The sequence below is a fragment of the Andrena cerasifolii genome, chromosome 8 (assembly GCF_050908995.1).
Source record: "Andrena cerasifolii isolate SP2316 chromosome 8, iyAndCera1_principal, whole genome shotgun sequence".
Taxonomy (NCBI): Eukaryota; Metazoa; Arthropoda; class Insecta; order Hymenoptera; family Andrenidae; genus Andrena; species Andrena cerasifolii.
In genome coordinates this window covers 9,555,927-9,574,233 of record NC_135125.1, presented here as the reverse complement: position 1 = coordinate 9,574,233, position 18,307 = coordinate 9,555,927, and the positions used below count along the sequence as shown (strand labels likewise).

The 18,307-nt window shown below is 49.8% G+C and overlaps 1 protein-coding gene across 4 annotated transcripts in view; it reads right to left on the bottom strand.

Annotated features, from left to right (window-relative positions):
* Eip74ef (Ecdysone-induced protein E74) overlaps nucleotides 1-18,307 on the bottom strand; it is a 158,378-nt gene that overhangs the window by 134,138 nt on the left and 5,933 nt on the right. Inside the window, exon 1 of one of the 4 annotated variants that reach the window (XM_076817645.1) lies at nucleotides 11,909-12,829. The exons of the other annotated variants lie outside the window; for them this stretch is intronic. The gene's annotated coding sequence lies outside the window, so the exon portion shown is untranslated. Of the gene's footprint in view, nucleotides 1-11,908; nucleotides 12,830-18,307 lie in introns of those variants that run through there. 4 annotated transcript variants of the gene reach the window in all.

Genomic DNA, 18,307 nt, shown 5'->3' with positions numbered 1-18,307 from the left:
GCAATGATTTTCATTCCTATTTTACGTTGGACTATTTTGATTCTATAAATACAATTATTAATTGCTAATAGTTGCTAATCTTGTAATTATATGCATTTTTTTAAACACGATCCAGTGTGTCTTGTATAACATACCTACGGCATAACTGTGACCGAGACTGGTTCACATGTTATACATTACAAACCATTTTATTCTTTTTTAAACGATTTTATTCAGCTTCGATCCTCTGTTTGATTGTTTGTATTACGTACGTTTGTTTGTCGTTAGAAGCGATAACCCTTATGCTATGCCCTGCTGCACTGTAGCAGAGGCATGCTCTAACAAAGAAAAAAAAAGTGTATAAATGTAATTAATAAAAAAATCTTTATCGTTCGTAATTTTTGTAAATACTGTTTTTCGGATAATTCAGTTTCTCAGATGTATATTAGAACGTAAAAGTGCCGAAATTTATATATTAAAAATAAGTTTCAGGTTTCGACCACGAAAATGGATATAGTTCTTCAACTGACATTCGTATTAAATTTGTAAAATTAAAAAATTTCATTCCTGTAGTTTTAGTCATAAAATCGCAAAATTTCCCGACTGTGCCTGGGGACTGACACGGCCGACGTCCCACGCGAAACCCCTTTCCCTCGTGCGTGCCCTCTAATTGCTGCGGAGTGTGGCAGTTTTTTTTTTGTTCTCGCGGAACGGGCACGATATCGCTGATAGCGGCGAGCTTCGTTTCTACGCGGCGGAAAAGTGCATCGGGCTTCGCTCGGGCCACGGTGAAAGCAAGAACCCTGCCCGCCCGCCCCCCTCCTCGCCCCCTAGATGCTGCAGAGGGGCGCGCACTCCCGGCAGGCCCTCTCACTTTCGCTCTCCGGAGAAAGTCTGCCCGTTGGCCGCCCCCTCTTCCCTGGCCCCCGCTGCGAACGTCGACGCGGCGTCCCGGCGCATTTGACCAGCACCTTCCGCCTCCCTGAGCTTCCTCCGATCGTCCCCCGCAACCGACGACCCCCTTCGGCCGTTCCTAGGCCGCCCCTGACTTCGCAAAATCGCTTAGCCGTTGTCGTACTCGCCAAGGCGAGGAGCACGACTCTGCTGTAGCCTCACGCTGCCGCGAGCACGACAGAGAGACAACCCAGTAGCGATGCAACGAGCACAGAGGATAGGATAGACCAGGGAGAGGGAGGAGAGTAAGGAGAGCAAGAGAGAGACATAGAAGACGGTCACTCTCTCTCTCTCTCTCTCTCGCTCTCGCTCCTCTTCGTTCCCCTTCTCGGCACTTGTGTGCACTTCTTCTCTACGGTGTGCTCTCGAGCCGACACGGGGGTTAATGCACTCCTAGAGCAAGGCATAACCTTAGCCGAGGCCCCAGAGAAGAAGCGCGGGAATCTCCGCGCCGTGGTCGGACGCTCCGTCAACGGCCGTGTTTACGGAATCGCCTATGATCGATAATTATGCACCGCCGGGGAAGATACGCGCGTATTTCACGCGACGCAGGGGTGGTACGCGTGCGTACGTCGCGTCAGCTCTCTTCCAGCCACCCGCGAGCCACGCGATTTCTCGACAGGCGCGAGAACGCATCCTCCACTCGGGAACCCCAGGTCCCAGAATGCTCTCGCGTCTCCGGCGCACTTTTCGCGCGCGTGCACCGTGAAACGCCGCTCCGGAACGTCCCTCGAGCGACGCGCGAGATACGCGGCTGAAAAATGCGCCGGCGACGGTCATCGGGAGATTCGTGGACGCGAAACCTTGGGACTCATTGTCTGCCAGCGATAATTGGATGTACTTGACTACAGATTCGACCGCGTGTGCGTGCCCATTGCGCGCACACGCGGCTACGCGCTAGCTAGAGAGAGAATAGGTCTCGCATCTCTCGCCTCTCTGGATCCGTCTCGCTCGGTTCGCGGCTGCTAGACGATAGAGCCGTACAGGCGGTATGTATATAGGCGCGCGACGGTCCAGGGCCGACGAGCGAGCGCCTTGGAGGCGTAATGACGATCGTAGAAACTCTCGAGGCCGGTCCACGAGGGCCGAGAGTTTTATGAATGCGCGAACGTGATAGAAGACGCGAAGAAAGACGCGGGACATCGATATCGCCAGCGCGGTATCGGGTTTTGCGCTGCCTCCGATGGAAAATCCGACCGACCGGCTCCGTCGCGATAACGCGGCAATCCGACGAGATAGATCCACCTGGAATCTTTCGCGCGATTGGCCACGCCGATTACCATTCACCGATCCCGCGGGCGGCCGTCGATTTCGACCGGCGATCAAAACCTGATTCGCGCGCTCTCGGAATCGTCGAATACGTAGTGGCGATCTCGCCCGCGCTCGGCTCCCGCGATTTCGCAATGTTTCCCCTGGCCAGTGGCATCAGAAATATTTACCCAAAAACAACCGACGCCCGTGCACCAGCGGCTCGACGGCGTTGCAAAACGATCCGCCAGTCCATAAACAAACCAAGGTCGCAGCGAAATCGAACGAAACCGGGAGAGAGACAGCGCGGAAAATTCCAGATCGCGGTGTCCTCGAATTTAAACGATAATGAGCGAGAAATAGGAGATTACCGTGCACTATGAACCAACCGCTATACACTTCGCTCCTAAATGAACCATCGATCTTTATCTAAACGAGCGCTCCGAGCCTAACAATGCGCCCCCTCCGAGATAAAGCTGCGATTACGGTGCGCGCCGAACATGTCCATCGGTGGACGTCGAAAGGTGTTTCCCCGTCGAAGGAGGACACGCTTGCGGGGATCTCCGTCCAGCGATTTCAAATCGAACGCGAGCCGCGAAACTTTCAATTTGTAGAGGAAGTGCAGTGTATTTGGAGTACCAGTTTGTTCAAGACGAATAAAAAATTACAGCAGAGGATGGGAACAAATAAAACTGCATAATATCATAGGAAAAATAATAAAAAAATACTCTCAGTAATAATAAAAAACAAAAAGTAACCGAAACTTTCAGCTAAATGAAAACTGACAGGAAGTATCGATTTCGTTAAGGTGCAGGTAATTTGGAATACCGCTATTCCAATTTACCTTCACTTTATATACTTAAACAAAGCATGTTGATAATAAAATTATTTTCCTTTATGATCTAATCAGGCTGAAAAATCACAATATAGGAACAATCTTAGATAAATGAAATACATAAAAAGTAATATTTAAGTTAGACGATTTGTTTTTAAATTCAGTAAAAACTAACAAATTTAGTGAATTTTAAATAAAATTGTTTAAGTTAAATTTTTTTAATATATTTTTTATATTACTTACTTTTTAGTGTCTAAGTTTCATTTGTGGTTATAGGCTGATTTCAAGTCGTTTGGATTTGTGGTTATGGGTTATATTTATTGATGACTGGGTAATTTTTTAAACCACTTGGGGTTATTTTTCATAATTTTATATTTTCATGTAAACTACGTACGCCTGCAAAGTTTCAAGTCTATTGGATAGTTGGAAGTGGGTTAAAATTGAGTTTCTAGATTTGAACCAAACAAGCATAAAAACAACAAACATACATACAAACAAGCAGAGGATCGAGGCAGAATAAAATCGTTTAAAAATCGTTTAATAAATGGCCAGCACTGGCCCAAACCGACGCGGCGGTAGCCGTTACTCGTGGAACAAAAGCAAAACTAAACTTTGGAATATTCCAAATTACCTTCACCTTCGGTATTCCGAATTAGCAACATGGCATTGAAGCCTAAAATTTCATGTCACACTCTGTATTCTCGGAATTATCGCAAAACTGACAGGCAACCATAGAAGGAAAATGCAGATGAGTAGATTAAGTGTTTAACTCTAAAGTTTCGACATATTTTAACCATGACTGAAACGATCGAATACTTGCTGAAAAAGTTTTGCAGATTCACGTTTTCTTATTCTGCAGATTAAGTCGAAAATGTCAAAATGTCGGTTCATCCACAAATGTCATTAGTTAACAGGTCATTAGCCCCTATCATCTACGGTGTTAGAAATTAGATAGCGTTAGTAGTTTATTAGATACTTCGGTAATCCAAATTACCAACGGTATTCGAAATTACCAACAGTATTCCAAATATGCTGCGCTTCCTCTATGTATATTAAGGTCGCAGCGGCGGGATGACGCAAATGGAGACACTTTGCAGCCAAAGTGGCGAATTCGTACGGTTTTCCCGCGCCAACATCAACGGAGCGGTGCTCGGCGACGCATCGATCCGCGAGCACATTTTCCGCGCGAATCTCGCGGAGCCGTTCGCATGGTACCGCGTGGGCACTCGAGCACACATGCACGCGCGTCTCATCCGCGGGGCGAAGTGTTGAAAATAACCTCTTAAACGTCCCTGACGAGGTGGGAATGTTGAGTTTGCCGCGAATACTGTGTTAGCTGGTGATTTGCACTTCCTAGTCGAGGCTCGTAGGCACCGACGCACACCGAGAATTCTCTAAGCAACGTGCGCCTGTGTGAGCGAGCCTGTACGTGCACGCGAGAAAGAGAGACAGAGAGAGAGAGAAAGAGAGAGAGAGATCACGGTTCTCTGTGTCGGTGTAAAACTAACAATAATAATAAGGTTGAGTCATGTGGGGCCTTCGAGAGCAAAGAAGGGCCTTGATTTGTGCCCCGGGCAAGGCAAAGATCTCTGTCGCTCCGTCCGCCGATCGTTTCTCTCCTTCCTCGATTCGACGTGCTTTTTTGGAGCTCCTCGCGCGATACTGGCCAGCTCTACGTCGCGTGGAAACCGACTCGCGGGCAAGAGGATCACGAAACGCGCACTTATAGCTAAGAAATCCACCTCGCGTCGATCACGCTTTCTCAAAATCTCTTCCCCTTTCTCTTTCAAACCTGTGACCCGAGAACGCACGCTCGTGCCGATCGTCTTGCGAGGCTACCTTCGACCGAGCTTCCTTTCCTCGGCACCGTAGACAATCCGTCGCAGACGCGCAGCTTTCTCACGGTAAACGATCGCGCGAAGAGCGTCAAAATATTGCTCAGCTTCGCGGGGATGCCTATCGGTTACGATCGCCTGGACGTCGTCGAAGCCACGCCGCGTTTAATGGTTATTGGCAAGCTGGACAAGCCTCCTTCTGTCGAAGGCGACGGACGCGTTTCGACGGGAGCTCGATGGACCTCGATGGACCGCGCGGGCGATCCACAAAGGACACGTTTTCATAATACGCGTGTATACTCGAACGAGGGCCTGACAATTGCACGCCCGCCGAACGCTGTCAGCCAGGCTTGACTGGCTAACAATCGGGCGCGATGGGGGGGCGACGCGATTGGCCGGATCGATCTTCGAATTCGAGCGCCTTCCATCTCGCCGCCAGCTTTCGGGGAACGTTCGAATCGCCGCGCCGAGGAGAAGGTCGTTCACGTTCAGCGATCGCTGCGGCGCGACCATTCAAATCACGGCCACCAGAGCTCAACGTGTGCCGTCTGTTTTTCCCCAAACCGCTGGGCGGCAACGACTGCTGAAAAGAACCGCGAGGCGACGGAGCGGGAGGCTCCGGCCTCCCAGCCGCATGCTAATTACTCTGTTTACGTGGTGGCTCGTCGGCGACGGTCGTGATCCGACGCGACGTTACGTTTTCCACGCAATTATGTAAATACGGAACGAGTGTCGTGAAAAAGTAAGCGATTTCAATTATTCAGAATCGCGCGCGTTATCGGCCTGCCACTCCGCAGAAATGCCCCGCGAGCGAAGCCACTCGATTGGAGTGCAAAGATCGATACTTTGTTGCGGATCGCGGGGGCACGTTCGGCGGCGAAACGCGATACGTACTTCTTACTTAACTTCTTGAATAATCTTGCAGATACACGTGCTTGTTTCCGAGATTGCGGAGGAAAAGTGCGCTTGGCGTTTCTTCGATCGTACCTCCGCGATTAGGGTACCGCGAGGCAGTGGCGCACTCAGGATTTAATTAAACGGATACAAATATTTTTAATGCAAATTCAGTAAAATTCATTAGGTGATTATAAGAATTTATTTAAGGAATGTAATCGTGTTTTCTTTTCTTTTTACCAAGCTCTCGAGTTACTTCAGTGGTGGTTACTAGGGTGGCTCTTATTTTCGACTTTTGAATTTTCTTCGGGGTTACTTCAGATCGATTTTTTTTCTTATTGTCAGTGTTTGATATGTCATCGATGTTTCCTCGATATTTTTGCGAAGATATAGCGTCTATTCTAGTCGTTTTAAATATTCTATTTCAGACAACTACAACGGCTGATTTTATGCTAACAATATAAAGCTCTATTTAAAGCACTATAACTCCGGATATAACCACTATTTTTGCATACAATTTTTTTTTCATATTCTCTAAGCATTGACAAATGAAGCCACAAAGCTGGAAATAAATATATTTAATGGTTTTGTTTTAAAAAATTCCCAAAGTTCGCATTATTTTTCGTCCGTCAAGGTAGGGAGACCCCTTAATCTCCTTTTTCCTTTTTCTTTAGGGGGTACCTGGACCCCTTGGCTCCCCCTCTGGGTGCGCCACTGCTATGAGGTAGACGCAGTGCATAGAATTATTCGACAGCGTAGGGATAAGCCATGAAAAAGGAGGAACTTTCATCTACGATCTGCGGGGTATCGTGAGAAGATTCCTCTGTGTCAAGTCTGTTTATCCTCGATTATAGCGCAGACATTAGCTTCCTATAGCGATATCGGCCGCGAAGAATCGCGTCCGGTCGGGGAATCAGCGAGGGAACCAAGTTACGAGGTACTATGGGGTAACGAAGCAGACGGAAAGAAGCTACGCATGCATATTTATAATATAACGGAAACAAATTGGACTCGTAAAAGACAGGATGATCCTGGGTCGCAGTTACGCTTAAAAATAGCCCCCGCTACCGATATCACTTTTTCATTAAGAGCTCGATACTTTGTTGCCCGTTTCCTGCACCGCGAAACCGGTTAGATTGAAAGGATCATCTGGAACGATCTCGTCGCGTGCGTTTATTTACTCCGATTTCGACCGATCGACGGTCCCTTGGAACGGGTGGGAGGAGATCGAGGAACTCGAGACGACAATGAAGATCGAAGGACATTACGCGTTCGAAATACGGTCGCTCGGACTTCTCTCGTCCAGTCACGTTCCCTCGCGATCCTGATCGTAAGTGGACTATGAAAAGCGGAAAGGGAAGCAACGTAGTCTGCAGATCTTTGATAACCAGATATTCCTAATTTCGCCCCTGACTCGAAATCACTTCTATTCATTTATTTATTACCTTTTACCGGAAGACCTCATTATTTGCAAAGTGAAAAAATAACCCGCATACGAGAAATATCCCATCAAAACCCCGAGAACAAAATTAAAAGAAAAAGAGAATACCATAATAAAGCAAAAACTAGAAAATACATTCGCGACTGAACGAGTAAGTACTGACCCTTTACGTAATAATCACTTCTAAACAGTGGCGCACGCAGGGGAGAGCCAAAAGGCCCTGGCACCCCCCAAAGAGGAGGCTTTGTAAAAAAAAAAAGAAAACTGAATTGTATTCTTTAAATAAATTTTTTCCAAACACCTTTTATAATTTTATCGAATTTGCATTAAAAATATTTTCATCCCTCCAACTCAGCTCCCCCACAGAAGGGATTTCGTAAAAAGAGAAGAAAACTGGAGTTTATTCTTTAAATAAATTTGTATAATCACCTAATGAATTTTATTAAATTTGCATTAAATGAAATGGCATTAAATAAATTTTTCCTAAAAGCATTTTTCCTGCTTCTAAATCTATCGTCTCCTCTCTTACACCGAAATCTATCAGAAGAGTGCACCTCCAATCCTCCAATCCGCAGCGATGTGAAGATTCGCGGCGCATCAATCGGTCGCGACAGGAATGGCAGCGCGGACTGAAACGCGCGAGTTAACTCGACGTGGGTATAGACGGTGGTACTGCGAGAGCGACCTTCCTAGCTCGCAGCCTCCCGTTTTTATTGCGCTGCGAGTTATCGTAGTGCCGGTGCCGCGGCTAGGTCTCTCGGAGTGCCAAGTGAAACGATATCTCGCCGATGGACAAGCCGTGACATCAGCCGCCGGTCGGCAGAGCGGCCCGCCAGGATCCCGAGCACAGTTCCCGCCAGTTCTATTTCCATCTTGGGAGATTCGGACGTTCCAGCGGGAAACGTCCTAGCCGCGCATTTAATAACCAGCCGCTCGGCTCGATGGGGCTATGAATGAAACCATTAACCCTGATGGATCCGTCCCGCCACGATTACCGTCAAGGATTCGCATTCAATGGGACCGCTTATTTATCCCCTTTCGACGGCACACGCGCCGTTTTCTCCACCCTTTTGGCAAAGATTCGTCGGCCGGTGGATAAATTTGACTCGCGGGTTGCACAATGAAAGGCGGCGAATAAAATCGCTATCGCGAATACGCGCAAACAAAACTGTTCTGGCCTGCAGCGAAGTTGCGAGATAACCGACTCCACGTGTCGCGGCTGGCGTACACGTGCCTGGCGCACAATAGAGCACAATCAAAACCGTCTACACTCAAGCTCTTAATTTTTCCTTAACGAGCAACCGAGGAGGAACGATCAACGAATATCTTCGCTCCGCCGGTTGCACTAACCTGTAGCGCAGGCAGCGACGGGTATGGTTAATTCGTTTATAGACAAGGAGCCTGAGTCTTTGCGTCGTTGAAAAAGAAAAATAGGCTCTACTCGCGTGTTGGAAATCTCACGCCCTCGCGGCACACGCGGTGCAGTAGCGCGCGGGAGCCGCTCCGCTTAACGGGCGTGCACGTTAATCGTACATGCTGCTGTTTCGAAGGTAAACCGTTCCAAGGTGAGCTAAACTCAGCCGAAGAATAATTGTTTGATCGACGCAACAATAACATTTGATTCAGCATTATTCTTGCCTCATAGCGGTCGCACGCGACGAAACAGTTCGCGACCGCGCGAATCGTACCGACGGAGACGTCCTTAACCGAACGGCGATGGTAATCTGGATGTTTGGTAAACAGGAGGGGCGCGTGCTTAAATACGATTATCGCAACGGGGAATTAGCTTGCTCGGCACTCGATGCATTTGCTAAACACCCGCTATAAAGTAGCTCATCTTGCCCAATGGCCGTGTTCTCCAGTCAGCAGGTTAAAGTGTCACGTAACGATTAATTAATTCGCCTTCGATCGCGCGACGTCAGGTGACTCTCGTAGAGCGCTGCGAGCCGGGACGAGCGAGAGCGCGCGGGGAATTTTCGTTTTCTCGCGGGGTACCATTTCGATACCCTTGACCATGACCGCGTTTTTCATGGTCTTAGGGGCGACCTACCTACGCAGGGCGATCGCTCTCGGCGTTACGTCAGCCGGGCAGGGCACCGGGGGCCCTGCTCGAGAAAGGTTAGGTCCAGTCTACTTCGCGATCGGCGAAGGTCGCCGGTGCGTATGAACGAAGCCGCGCGCAGGGGCGGATATTCGAAAAACGCTGGAGGGGGCCGCGTGGAGGGAGAGGTCCAGGTGAGGCCCCCTTCCTCCGAACTTGCCGATACCCGGGAGAGTCAAGGCTCTGGCCCAATTTGGGTTCGTAGACCTAGACGGACGGATAGGTCGCTCGTACGATCACATCTTTTTTTTTTTTTTTCTTCCTCTTCTCTCCCTCGGCTTCGCCTCTCGGCCTAAGGTCATTTACTTTTACCAAGCTTCGCGTTCAAGGCTCGGGACTCCTTGTCCTTATGTCCGAGAAGAGGAGCCTGCCTCCGCGGAATACGTACAATTGTACCTGGAGAACGCGGTTCCTGCGAGTCAGGTGCGAGGAACGTGGACGACCCAAATTTCGACATTTACCGGTGCCCTTCGACTGCCCGGTACGTTTGTTCAACAAAAGCTTGCCGCAACGGCCGCGGAGGATGCTGGGGTCGGGTTGAGCCATCGGTTGCTTTCCTTAGCCGGTATAAAAGCATATAATCGCGCTGACCATTATTTTTGGATGTCGCGCAACGAAGCGCGCGCGAGTCCCGTGAAAACGTAAACACAGATGCAGACCTTGCTGCTCGAAAGCCAGACGCGTTACGCGTGCATCGCGATCTTATCGAACTCGCATAATTGATGTCGCGCGAACGTGAAAAGTCGCGTAGGCGCGGAACGGCGGGGGGATAGACGATCGGGACGCATCACGTGGAGGATAGAATCAGCTTCGCGTGACTGAGTGCGGTTCTCTTTGATACGCGGAAGCAAGCACCTTCAGCGGCTCGTGAAGCACGAGCGTACGGAGGATTTAGGAAGCTGCAAGTTTCGGTTGCAGAAGCGAGCGGAGATGGGTTTCCCATGAGCCAGCAAATCGTTATTAGAGGCACCATCCTGGAGACGGAAATCGAGTGGCGGAGAGAACGGTAGGAGGAGATTGCGAAGCTCCACGTGGTACCGAACTTCAGGGACGCTGGTTTATATGGGGCGCGAGGCTACGGGGCCCTTATAGCGCGCCGGCATCTCAATATTTATCGAACGTATAGCGGCGCTACACTAAACACACGTACACACGTACACAGAGCAGACGGTTTTGGCCCTCGGCCCTGGGTGCCACGAAGGTCGCCACGTAACCGGTCGCGCGCTACAGAATCAAAGAACGTCGGAGAGAGGGAACGCGAAACGCTAGCATACTAGCGCTACTATAAACCTCTTAACTATATTAGAGGGAGAGAGAGAGAGAGTGAGAGAGAGAGAGAGAGAAAGAGAGAGGCCAGAGCCATCGTGCAAGTCGGCTCTGAGTTGAAGCCAAGCGAGGGAACGAGTGGGAGAGGATTCGAAGAAAAAAGAAAGACAGAGATGGATACTCGAGGGCTGAAGGTTGGCCTAGGCTGAAAATACTTGGACAAAATATAGTTGCGTCTTATTTGAGCGCGTGGATATCGTGCACGAGCGCGCTCCGCGGCATCTGCGTAGCCCGCGATTCCTCTGTTTACATGCCCCTCGTCCCGGACACGCAATCCCGCCAAATTACGAAGATGCAACCGTGCCACCTATGGTACAGGTTTATTGCTTTCCAGCGAAACTGTATGGAACCGATGGGAGAAGGTCCCATCGAGAAGGGAAAATGTTCGGAGGCAACCTCGCGTGTCAAACGAATTGTTCCTCGATTAAAAGACTCATTCATGAAACCCTAAGCAGTACCTTCTTCGCATAAGAAATGTTTATGCCACACGTGCTTCGATGATAAAAGTCTGCGCGAGTCTCGCGCCAATTCTCCGTCCGAATCAGCACGGAGACGGTTACGATAATTTTAAATAATCGTCGGAATAGTAACGCGAGCCAGGCTCGCTCGAGGAGACAGAGAGAAAGGTATCGATTCGTAAAACGCTATTTACAATTGCGTCCGTAAACTGGCCGTAGAGAACCGAGGCGTGCACCATAGGATTTAATCGTTTTTATGTAAACCGATATATCTGGCGGTGTACCGAACCATAATGCGTGATCACTTCCTAGATCGTATGCGATTACCGTCCGGTTGCTCATTTTCATCCGAGACGAGCGTGTGCCGCCACCACCACCGCTCCGCGAGATTCGCTTTTACCCGGAGAAAAGTTTCTGGTTAGGTAATATCCCTGCCTAGCACATTCGATCGCCACGCTTTCATCCAATCGCGACTATTAATGCGCGTACGTCGAACGGATTGGCAACTTTAATCTCGCCGATCTTGCCTGCTACTGGAATATTTCATTCATTCGACACACAATTAATCGTTTGTCTATTTCGAAATTCTCGAATACCGCTGTCGCGGTCGAATACGAAATGTCGGAAGACCTCATTATTCAACGGTCAAAATGGACTCGCCCGTTGTGGCGGCATTCAAACGCGTTCAATTTTCCCGCCAACTTTAACAAACATCCATCATGGAAGACTAGTATGCACTTCGAATTGTCAAGCACAATTTTCTCCACCGTACATCTCCGTTATACTGAGAAAGATCGTACACACCGTTTAGAGCAATCGAAATTGACGCGTTCTTACCTTTTCGCAGAGAGTTAAAGTGTCTGTTGTGGAGACGGAAACGCAGGCGACTCTTTTGGGACGCATTCCCTAGCGGAGCACCGGTGTCGTCCACATTGCCTCTAGCAACGGCAGCCTGTGTATCCAAGCTTCGCCTTACGACTCTCCTAGTCCCCACTCGTCGATGTATAACACTGATTTCGAGCCACCCGACAACGTAAACAAACTCTCCGTGCCCGATCGCGTTCGCGCGGTGACCCGCCAGCCACCTTCGACGATTCACCGTAGCAACAGACGAAACGACAAGCGTTCCCTATTACGCCGAACTCGCGTCGTCCACGATATATTTCGGCATTCGCCAGTTCGATTGTTCACGAGCCTACGCGCGACGTATCTACGACACACCGACGCGCACACGTAATCTCTGTCCTCGGTTCCCGCGGCGAAAAGAGGCGAAGAAAAAAAAGTCTCGGTCACTGGCAGCTTCTACGTTTCACCACACAACCAAGCGACCGTCCTGATCAACGACCGATCGAGGAATCGATCCTCGTGCCCGAAACCGCGCACCGAAAGCGCCACGGATTTTTTAACGTCCAATCGACACGGCGCCGCGGCGATACTACTCGAGTCAAAATCGAGTCGGCTCGGCGAGGGATGGCGCGCGCAGTCGTCGAGGCTTCCTCAGCCGCGGGAAATTCAGGAAGCTCGGCGCTAATGGTGGTCCCCGTGATTATGCTCGCGATACTTCTTCTGGCCGGGATGGATCTCCTTTCTCCTCCGTGGGCCGCGGAGGGAAGTTGGCCAGCGAATGGGGAGAAAGAGGAGTCGCGTGACAAGCAGGCGGTGCGGCGGTGTAAGAAAAGTCTTTGGCCGAAGAGCGAAGGAACACTGAACGTAACGCGCGAGCCGCGAGCCTCGGTTTGCCTAGCCTAGCCGCCACTAAACGCCACTATCCTAGGTTAGACACGCTCGCGACACTCTCCCTCCTCCCCCACCTCACCCCACCCTCCCCCTGACGCCCTCCCTCTCCTAGCCCGAGCGCGCCTCGCTCTTTCTCTTTCGCGCTCGCCCGCTCCCGTCCTTCTCGATCCCGCTGTCCGTCCCGCTCTCACCTTACTCGCCATGTCGCCTCTCTCTCAGGCTCTAGCGATCTATGTACATAGAGTACCGGGGGGGTACACACGCCGCGCGGATTCGGAGCGGCCGCGTGGTGGGGGCTCGTAAGGCCATAGCCACGGCCACCGAGTCGCACACACTCGCGTCAAGAGCAGCGCATGCACGCACCTACACACATCAACGAGACGCTGTCGCTCCGCTTCTCGCGTGTGTGCGCCAGGCGACCTGAGCGCGCCCGCGCGCCATCCTAGCTCCACAACGCTTCGCCGAGATCTCGCGTAACGTCCGTATTACCGTCGCACGGATGCTTTTCGCGGCACTATCTCGCACGGTGGCCCGAAATAGCCGTTACAATTCGTCAATCGACTCGGGGCTTTCGTTTATTCACGCGCACCATTGACTAGAGGAAAGAGAGGAGCGGGACGCCCCGTGCGATTTAACGCCCGATCGCGGAAATAAAGAGAGACGTCTTTACGATTGATTCTTCTACATCCACGTTGCGTTCGAACTCTTTTCGCCGAAGCCTAAGCTTCCCAGCCAAGTTGAAACGGAATATTGCATTACGAATCACGAATAGCCGAGACACTCCATTCTGACGAGGCTCCGCATAGTACAGCCGACTGTAAACGCCGGAGTACCTCCGTGCTACGAATATACATACATCCGCGCGTATATAAGCGAGAACTTTAGCCGAGCCGTGGCGTGGAGAATATACGCTCCGTATGTAATTTGTTCTATATTCAAGAGGCACTCTAGCGCTCCGTCTATTGCACATATATATGCACGGGAATATATGTCTTCATGGACGCGAGGGTGTACAAGAATGTAACCACCGTGCGACTGAGCGTAATAAGGGACAATGTCTTCTCCTCCAGCGACGTCTGTTCCATAAGAGCACGTTGGCATTCGAATTACTATTTACGCGCCCTGTTATTGCCGTCAGCAGCGCCTCGCAGCATCGTTTCGTCCAAATCCATTTAAAAGTCAAACGACACCGCGAACCTTCGAAGGATACGATCGCAGTTTCGCGAACTTCGCGCGAACTCGTGCTAGTAATAAGCCTTCGCCCCGCAGTTCCGTTGAAGAGCGCACGCAAACCCCCAATAAATGAATGTATATCTGACGGAAACGCGATCCAAGAGACGCGATCTCGTCTCGTTATCGCCGGGCACACGATGCACCATTGAATGCTCGATTAAGAGCCCGTTAATGATCGTTCGTCGCAGATACGATACCAAAACGTTGGATCGCGTTCAACGCGTTTATCATTAGCCTGTGTAATTTATGCTAATTGGCATTAGAAGGGGTGCCCCGTGTTACTTCGAAACGGCCGTCTCTACGATTCGTTATCACAGCCGTGGAAACTCTGCCACGTGCGCTCGACCGGGAAATTATTGCGTTTAGGATGCGCCATTCCACGGTGGCTTTTCGACGCTCGCGGGAGATCGGCGAACGCGGAATCGAGCCACGCTCGCAAGGGCTAAGGGTAGAGTGAGTAGTGGAGCTCCGTGTTTGGTCAGACAGGCAGCGTTAATCCACGTTCACCGGTTAGGTTTGTCGACGGCTGCCACGGATGGCGGAGCCGATTCCCGAGACTTTCTAACGAAAGTGCAAGTCTTTTCTTCCAACTGGCTGCCGTGCCGCGTAACCGTCCCCGGCGCGACTTTCGCGCGTTTTCCGCGGTTTCCCGCCGAGGACGAAAACGCGCAACGCTTCCGGGGCTGAGTCACCCCGTGCCTCTCGTTAGAACGGATTCCGATGTTTACATCGAGGTGTTTCTTAGAAATATCTGTTGTATTCGAAAACAAATCAAACACTTTGCACGTAAAAATGTATAAATTTAAAGAACAAAAATACTGTAAGTAAAAGAATTAATGTATTTAAGCATAAAATGATGAAAATTATATTCTAGTTCTTTCAATATTAACGATTAACCAACGATTCGTCCATCTACTGGCTTGCGTACCCCAATCGGCGCGCGTTGTTTCGCGTGACGCCTGTTTTCGCGGAATCGGCCGGAGAAAGGGAGAAAAAATCGGGAGGTCCCACTCGAAGTCCTTTCGCCTCGGAAGAGAAGCAAAGTCCGATTTAGGAAGTCGCGATCGACCTTCGCGCGGATCCACGGGGCCCGGCGCAGAAATTTCTAACATTTCGAGCGTGTACGAGCGAAGTCCGCGCCTGCGGCACGCGAGTCAAGGTCTCGGCTCTGTCGACTTTGCCGTGACATAAATATTCGGGGGCCTTTCTGGGCCCACGTTGATACCTCGCCCGAGATAGAGAGAGAGAAAGAGCCGCGCCGGTGGGAAAGAGAAAGGCGCAGGGGAGAGTGTGCCCGTGGAACAGAGACGAACTAGCCTTGCCTGTAATCGTCCACCCGGGAACCGGCGACCCTGAGTGCGAACTCAAAGATTAAGCCATCATCGTCAAACAGAAACCTTCTCGTCTATTTTTGAAACGCCAACAGTCTTCGGCTCTATTCACCGCGAAGAAGCACTCTCGCCAGTGACGTAACCGCGCGACGATAATGCAAATTGAACAAAGCCTAAAGTATCCTCGTTGATTCCGCCTCTCCTGGCGCAGCGCAGACGCGTCTTGGGGCAAGGCAAGCTTCGACAATGCCTGGACGCATAAAGAATCGTAATAATACGATAGATCAACGATTCGCGCAGTTTCTTCCACGCTTGATAAACTCCCACTTCGATTAATCAACGTCCCGGCCATAAATTCGGTAGCCTCCTCGTGACCCCGTCCTGCTTCGATCGCCCTGACGGACCCTCGCCGCCGGGTGCATCAGAAAAGAAAGGAGCAATGGATTCGGAACGTATAAATAAATGCACCTCAAAGCGTTCGTAACCCCGCGCTTCCGCTCCTCTCTCCGGCGCTCTTGCGCGTGGGACGTTGCCCCATTAGCGAAGCAGATATAAGTGCTCGCGAGAACGTAGTCAATTTAACGAGGTTAAAAAAAATCCTCTCCGCGGCGTCAGGACGCCGGGGGTACGCCGTACGGCTTCCCGAAGACGATGATCGTGGCTCGCGCTTTCGCGCGAACCTACGGCGATCACCACTCTCGCTTTTCACCTGGCCGGCTGACAAAGATTCCTCTGACCGGGACCGGCCGATGAAGGCCCGGGGATCGATCGAGAGCGCGTTAGAAATCGAGATATTCGAAAGGTTAAAGGCTGCGGAACCAGACATGGCTGGGGAACAGGGCTCGCAGAGGGAAACAAAACAGTCTTAATCAACGCGCATCAGCTAACTAATAGTTCGTTAGTAAGAAATTCTCTTTCAAGATTCGCGATACGATCGTCCTGGATTTAAGTGAACGCGAGTAGCTGCTATTGAGAATTCAAGGGGGATCTGTGCTAGTGAGGTAGACGATAAGAGCTAGTGGTGACTTGGAAATACGACAATCACTCAGTACGTAGCTCTGTAGTATGAAAAATGTAAATACAACAGCCTATATAGGGTAAAGGCAGGTAATATGGAACATCTGATTTCAAAAGCTTGTCAAAAGTGGGGGAATTTGTTGTTTTTTTTAATAAAACTGACATGAGGGGACGAAGGGACTAATGCATAATCATATTTACATCGTCGAATGTAAAAAATCCAATTGTTTTGCAATTATAGTGAGAAAAAAAACTGAAAAGAGTGAAAATCGGCCGTTCGAAAAAATGGGTCCTAATATGGAACACCTAGGAAATTTGTAAAGATAACTAAAAAATCTTTACTTTTTTTTTTACTAAAAATGAACATTCATTAAGTGGAAGATACGAATAAATAAATATACATCATCTTTGGAATTTATTTCTGCTTTTTGCGTCTCCTACACGTTGGGCACGTGAATAACACGTCGGAAGCCCCACATTCCTCGTGTGCCTACTGAAAGCAGCGAATATATTGAGTTCACTTCTCATTGTCATTATTTTTATAACTACCATCGCAAAATAAGCATTTCGCATCATCGTCGTCATCGTCATTATCAACTTCATCTATGTTACTCGGTATGTTCCATATTACGTGCACACATGTTCCGACAAGAAATTAAGAATTATACTAAGAACAAAGTAACTTTATTGGTAAACTATTGTTGAATAATCAAGAACATACATATTTAAAGATAAATTATATCAAAATAATACTCTGTAACACACCTTCATTACAATATTTAACTGTTTGATGCACTATTCAGAAACTTTTACACCCCACGAAAAATATAAACTCTAGATTAAAAATATAGATTCTCTTTCAACGATGGACGCCCGACTGATGCTCAATTGTCAGTATCATCGTATCGAAATTTTACGAAGTTCCATATTACGTGCCGTTCCATATTACCTGCCTTTACCCTACTACCTACAGCAATTCCAAAGTCTCCTATTCTCAACCGTTCTACCAATCGATTAATCTAACAATAATAGGTCCAAGGTACCGTTCGGACGGATCCTTCAGAGGATCCTAGCCATCTCTCCCCCCTCGAATTTAATATCGCGACGCAAACGTTGGAAGAAGTCGACTAGTCGAGTTAGTCACGATGGCGTACTCTCCCTTTTCACCTTCCCGAAAGCGAGCCGCGTTCTCGGTCTTCCCGTCGATCGGGGCACAGGCTCGAGCAGAGCTGGTGTTAATGCACGTATAGTGGGCCAGTGTCAGTCAACGACATCGTTTCGGCCGGCTGGCAGATTCAAAGTCAGGAAAGAAGGCTGACGGTATCGCGGCCGGTGGTCGGGCGGCGCGCGGGGCCACTGGCCAATATTCGGGCCAATGTTAACGTTCGCCTCTATAACGATTGCCTAATACCGGCTCGGGCGCAACACACCCGATAATGAGAGTGACGAGGAGGAACTTTCGTATACGAGACGCGTTACCCAACCTTCCACGTAACGATCTCTTTCGCGAGCGTGCGCGACCTTAGAGCGATCGGATCCGTCCACGTGACGATCGTTTATTCGAGGGAACCGGTTGCGACCGAATCCCAAACGCTATCGAGTTACGCGGGTTAACAGCGGAAAAGCGGAATCGCCGAGGAGGCTGCGGAACTCCAATGGCTCTAAGCCGAATCGAGGGAAGACGGCGGACTTGATACGAAGCCTAGCTCCGTTGCCGGAAGAGAGGAGCCTCTACGACGTCCGTTGGCATTCGGAAGCCATTATCTAACCGGATCGCGGAGCGTCGGCGAAACTTTCAAAATCTCGCTCTTGGCACTCGCTCTACCTGCTCGATGGCTCGTAACCGCGGTCCTTGAAATTCGCGCGAGAGCCTTTGTGCTTCGCCATGCACTGTCCGCACCGGAGCCGAATTATGTAC